The sequence below is a fragment of the Merops nubicus genome, unplaced genomic scaffold (assembly GCF_000691845.1).
Source record: "Merops nubicus isolate BGI_N331 unplaced genomic scaffold, ASM69184v1 scaffold18351, whole genome shotgun sequence".
NCBI classification, from domain to species: Eukaryota; Metazoa; Chordata; class Aves; order Coraciiformes; family Meropidae; genus Merops; species Merops nubicus.
Genome location: NW_008589220.1, coordinates 35,388 through 41,387, shown reverse-complemented (window position 1 = coordinate 41,387; position 6,000 = coordinate 35,388). Strand labels below are relative to the sequence as shown.

The 6,000-nt window shown below is 41.9% G+C and overlaps 1 pseudogene across 1 annotated transcript in view; it reads left to right on the top strand.

Annotated features, from left to right (window-relative positions):
• Positions 1–568: 568 nt before the first annotated feature.
• Positions 569–6,000, top strand: part of LOC103781811 — a 33,874-nt pseudogene continuing 28,442 nt past the window's right edge. The window contains exon 1 of the transcript XR_608212.1: positions 569–770. The product of XR_608212.1 is annotated as a glutamate receptor 3 pseudogene (transcript). The remainder of the gene's footprint in view (positions 771–6,000) is intronic.

The following is a 6,000-nucleotide window of genomic DNA, read 5'->3' as shown; positions in this document are numbered from 1 at the left end:
ATTCGGTCCGTGCTCCTGCGGAATCGTGCCCCGGAGCGGCGCATCCCGTGGAGCAAATAATGCCAGAGAGGAGCGGCGTGAATCTGCACCGACGTGCCTTAAACCTGCGGCAGAATGAGCCGCGAGGCTGAGGGCATGCGAGTGAAACTTGGGTGTTTTTCCCTGCCTGGGTTTTTCCCGTCGGAGCCGTGCGTGTGCCCGGCAGCCCGTTCCAGCCCGCACGTTTGCCATGCCGCACGCCAGCCCTGCCCGCAGCGCGGAACTCCACAGACCCGGGCTGGGTCGGGAGTCGCAGCTCCCCGAGTTAGACTTTTAAATCTGTATGTGGGCATCAGTGTTTGAATGGCTTGGTGTTCCAGGTGCACCTGCAGCTCCCAGTGACTCCCAGTCGCTCCGGGGGCACCTGGGTGTGATGTGTGGCTTTAAAAGCCTAACTTTGGACCCGGCGTGTGTATTTCATGTACACGCTCTGTCAGAATTGTGTGCTCAGACTCAGCCTGTTCCTGTTCGTTCTTTCCTGAGACGTGCGGTGTGCAAATGTAACTTACTGCCACTGTTTCTCCTCTAAATGCATTCTGAAATACCTTTTTTCCTTTTTTTTTCCATCCTAGGTGGACTTTTCATGAGGAACACTGTTCAGGAGCACAGTGCATTTCGATTTGCTGTGCAGTTATACAACACAAACCAAAATACCACAGAAAAGCCCTTCCATTTGAACTATCATGTAGATCATTTGGACTCTTCCAACAGTTTTTCAGTGACAAATGCTTGTAAGTAAATACTTGCTTTTTTAAAAATATTTATTTATTTATTATCCTTCCTTCCATTCAATTTCTCCCTGGTAGCCTTGAGTCCTTATTCATACAGCATAATGCCATAAATGTGTGTACTGGCGTGAGGTTTAGTAGAGTTGCAGCACTATGTGATTGAATAATACCTTAGGGAAAGTTCCCTTACCACTTCTTTTCACCCCTTTAGTTTTGTTTTCCAGAAAAACAAACATGTTATCTATGTAGCAGCGCTGTGTAGCTGTGATCAGTGAATTGCTGCTGAAGTAACATCCCTTTTCTGTTGAGGCTACAACCTAGCAGTGTGAAAGGGCGTAATTTCCAAATAATACGATGTAGGAATAAACCAGAAACAGCTGTTTCCAAGTGACCTTGAGGGGGCAAAGCTAGAGGGGCTTACTCGCCTCCCCTGCCCTGAAATACTGGGTTGTTTTCTTCTGGTGAAAGTCCTGTTCAAAGCTGAGGAGACTGAACTGGCAAATACCGTTAGAACTGAGGGGAGAGAAAATGGAATCAGAACACTTAGCCTTGAGAAACAGCTCTGCACAAGTAGTGCAGATGTGTAATTTCAGCCTTTATTAACAGAAGAAACAAAACAGAGCTTTGAGTAGTGTTAATGTGGTGTTAAAATGCGAAATCTCTTCCTGAAAGGCTGGTGCGTGTTTTGCATCTAAAAAAGCATTCCTGTACCGGTGGTGGTTCATGAATGTTTGTTTTACTGATGTGTCCGAAGTCAGATGGATACAATTTGTGTTGTAAACCTTTAAGAGTGGAGTCTTCTTATGAGGTAGTTGCATGCACTGTGCAGTAGAGAGAAATATGCCTGTACATCATCTAAAGGACCTCTGAATGCAATGCTCTAACTTTGCATGTGAACAGGATCCCTGTTCATATACTCACAGCACAAAATGTTCAAAGAGGAAGCATTGTACTAAAATAATGACGTGTTGGAGTACAGAAAACCAGTATATCCTCCTTTAAAACAATTTCATGTTTTGAATATCTTATTTCTTTCATTTTTTGCTTGTTGGGGATAGCATACTTCTTACATTACTGTCCCATGCTGTATAAGTGGAAGCCTGGACAAGTAGATATTTTGTTATTTTAGGATTTCAGGTGTTTTCTGAGAAAGTTATGGTTAGAAAATATACAACAAGGAGATATTCAGACAAATTTTGGATTGATATTCTAACATATCCCCCATGTGACTGCTTCTTGCTAGTGCAGCATGACACTTTTTAAAGGGCTTTTAATTAGGACCTTTAAAACTTTTGCAAGGGGTTTAATGATATAATAGCCAATAAAAATTTTTGGTAAGGTGGAAAAATGGTAAATAGAAGCATTTCTGCACTTTGCATAGTATTAATACTCCTACCCAGCCACAACAGCTCTTACAACAAACATCAGACTATTAATCCTTAATAGTGTAATCCCTTCAAGAGCCTATATCTCAAACATAGTTTCCCTAAATATCAATTATATGGATTTAAACTGAATGCATTAAACTGCTTGGGTGATTAATTATTAATTGTTTTTTAAAAGTCCTACCAGTACTTCTTTACAGGTCCCACCAAGACAAGTGAACCACATGGTCGTTCAGGGGCAGTCAGTGTATTATTTAGTCAGTGTGCTTCTCATCATCTGACATCTAATGATTTTTGTCATTGCTTAATGAAAGCTGTGGCAATTTTAGTAAGGTGAGATGGTTTTCTGTAGTTTAGAGCTGCATGTTCCAACACACATATTACCAGCATAGTAAAACTGGGAAAACTTAAATCTCTGGAGTAAACCGTAGACCACAGAATACCAACCTACAGTAACCTATTTAAAAATAGATGATGTGAAAAAAGAATCAGAAGAAGTAAAATGGAAAGGTGACCTTGTGTGTAGCTATGTCAACCATCTGGTGATACTGTTGGTGGGAAAAGGATATGGTGAGTCCAAGTCACCAGTCATACAGGTCTCAGTAGCTCAAAATAAAATAAGATTAAAAAATACAGCTTTTTTTGGATCTGGAAGCAATTACCTGTGAAAGTCAGAATGCTCATATGTATCAATGCATTAGGATGAAGTAGTAGCTCCTCACACCACTTGGCTAACATGTGAAACAGTCTGGCCTAAGTACCCTCAGTCACATCCTCACTTCCAGAGGAGTGGCAGGTAACTTCAGGGTGCTGTGGTATCCATGAAGGAATTCTTTCCACAACGTTTTTACTTCTCTTGGAGATAAGCATAACTTGTCTCCAGTGCTGTCACACAGCCGTTTGATCAATATTTGCAACTGGCAGGGATCCATCTGTGAGAAACCTGCAGTGACTCTGACTGTCTTCACTGGAGAGGGAGACTGTGACTGGCTTTGTGGTGGGATAGGGAAAGGAACTGAAGGGAGATGGCAGAAAGCAGCACATGTAGCTTGATCCCAGTGCCTGTACAAGCCAATATCCAAAAATAATACTTTTCATTCTCCTTTGCTTTGCTTTGTGTGATAGTGGCTGTAGTAAGCATCCATGTGTGCAGGAACTGAGGGGGGCTCTGCTCAGGAGCAGCTTACCTACAGCTGCACATCCCACTTGGTGCAATCTGGTGCATTCCAGAGGCAGGAGAAAAAAAAAAATCTCTCCTAAAGTGTCCTCGTGAGCCAGGAATAAAAAGCCCACCTCTGGTAGGGCCGACTTGGCAACATCCCAGCATGGGAACAAACTTGTTTAGAAGCGAAAGAAAATTCCTGCCCTAAGCCCCTCCCTCTCATTCCCTTTTCAGTTAAGTGATGCATAATCTGATTTATGTACACGTATTCCCTGCTTCACTGCTAGCTCTGAGCCCCTCTCTGTGTATTTGATGTACACACATGCATACAGTAGTCATCCACCCTGTGTTTATCTACCCAGCTATTTATTTATGATATCTTAACAGAGAGCAAATGCAAACACAGATGAAAATTCCACTGTATTTAAAGGTGAATTGAAGTTTATCATTTAGCTTTGGGAGGATTTATTACATCTTTTAAAATAGCAGCTTTTTGCCATCAGAAAAAAAACAGCCAAAAAAAAAACAGAAAGGAAGAAAGTTAACTTGACCTGTGAATGAATAAAATCCAGTAAAACATGGATGTTATATTTTTTTCCAAAATGCTCATGTAGGGGAGCAAGCTGGCTTTTTCAGAATAATATGAATATAACAACTCAAAGGTATGAATTCAGCACTGAAGCATCTTTCATGCTTTTCTCACAACCTCTGATGAAGGGTGTTGGTATTAATGTTGAATTATGCGTGCAGTTCTGTAGATCATATTCCCTAGAAATAACCCACGTATGTCTTTCTGTTCTGCACTTGTAGTGCACTGTACTAACACTGCTCCAGCCTCTGCAGTGTCAGCTCATTAGCACACAGATCTCATATTCCCTCTCTGCACTGTCATTGCAAAAAATTGCTGTTGTACACCTTTACAGCCAACAAATGTGCACTTGCCTTACGTGCAGTTTTCAAGAAATATTTAGGAAAGTAAACCCGACCTTAGATGTAGTCCCCATGGAATTTCTCAAAAGAAAGCATTAGTTTTCATTAAAATCTGTTGATCATGTAATGATAGTGGTGGGATGTGGACGGGTGGAAAGGGGCTGTGATTGCAGAATCTAATTAATCTACAGGCAGATTCTCTCTCTCAGCTAAACCTAACCTACCGGCTGCAAATTCTTGTCCCATTAATTTTTCTGAGTCATTTCTCATCTATCTTCTGAACCCAGAAGGCTTTTTATATTTTACCAAATGTTGATGTGGAGTGTTTTTTCCACAGGCACGCGTTCTTTAAGAGACCAAAAAAGAGGGGAGATACAATGACAATGCTCAGCTTAAGTTGCTAAAATCCTGTGAGTGATTGTAGGAATGCTTTTTTCAAGGAGTCTGATTTCAGGCTTTCTTAGAAGATTTTGCTTTAGCATCCTTGCAGTCCTTGTGTTTAATCTTTAAAATGCAACTTGGAAGATTTCAATGGGGAAAGTGCCTGTTTGTTGTTGTGAGAACAGTGCAGAAAATGATACCACAGGGCTAGTAGCAGAGAATTTTTCCAGTTAAACTTTATTAGTCCCTTTCCCAAAGCACAGGTGCATGCATATATAGATAGATACAGTCACATGTAGACTCGCTTGCACACGTGCACAACTGCACACACACACACTTTTTCCTTAGGTGCTGCTCAGCACTTCTTTTTGCCAGTGGGCAGATAATTTGCTTCCCTTGCATCTGTGTATTCTACGGCCAGCTGGCAGAGGACACTGGTGCTGAAAGTGGTGAGCTCCCTTCTGCCAGAAGCATAAGCATGTCTCGCTGACAGTCTTGCCAAGTTTGGGCTGTGTGCTGGTGGTTTTGCGTGAGTAGAGACCACGGGGTAGATGTCTCACTCTCCTGATCAGAAATGAGTTGTGGCTTCTCCCAGCGTTCTGTAGTCAGACACCTGGAGATGTGCTTTCTACTCATCTCCCCTCATCACAGATCCTTGAAAATGCCTTTTGCTCTGTGGAAGTGCTCAAGTGTCATATGCTACTACTGTGTGAGACAGAAACTCAGCTGGATTTAGTTTAGGGATCAATATTTGGCTAGATGGAAAGGTGAAGGGTGTGTTCCAGCTAAAGTTTGATTCCACTTCATGGCAGAGCACACGATTTGTGATTAAGCTGAATGTGATCTCAGTGTCAGCAGAAGGAACCTACTGCTTTCAAGTACGTTCTATTACTTCTTAGGTTAATTTTTAAATAAATTTACTCTCCTTTCTCCTCCTCTGCTGAATATGTAGCATTTACATACTGTTTAGATGTTAGGGTACCATTTAACTCACATTGTAGAGGTAGGAAAAAAACCCTGACATAAATTGACAGGTTTTGAGAAATTGAATTCACCAAATGAGTGAAGAGTAAAGTGTTTTGAAGAGTGCCATTTACTTTTTTGGTTTCAGAAGGATTTTGTGCAGATGCAGAGATGAAACTCCTCACTTTGCCTGTGTAGCACTGGGCTTGGGGGACCCATGAGACTATTGGCATGGGTTGGAGAGTTACTGATCAGCTGCACATTCCAATAAAATGTGTAACCAGCTGTAGTTTATATCTGGTAGGAAACAGAGATGCTGTGATGGGGAAACAAGCATGTGACAGTAGCTTTTAACAACAACCACCAAAACCCACAGGTTTGTTGAAGGCTGACTCAGGAGGTTGTCCAAGAG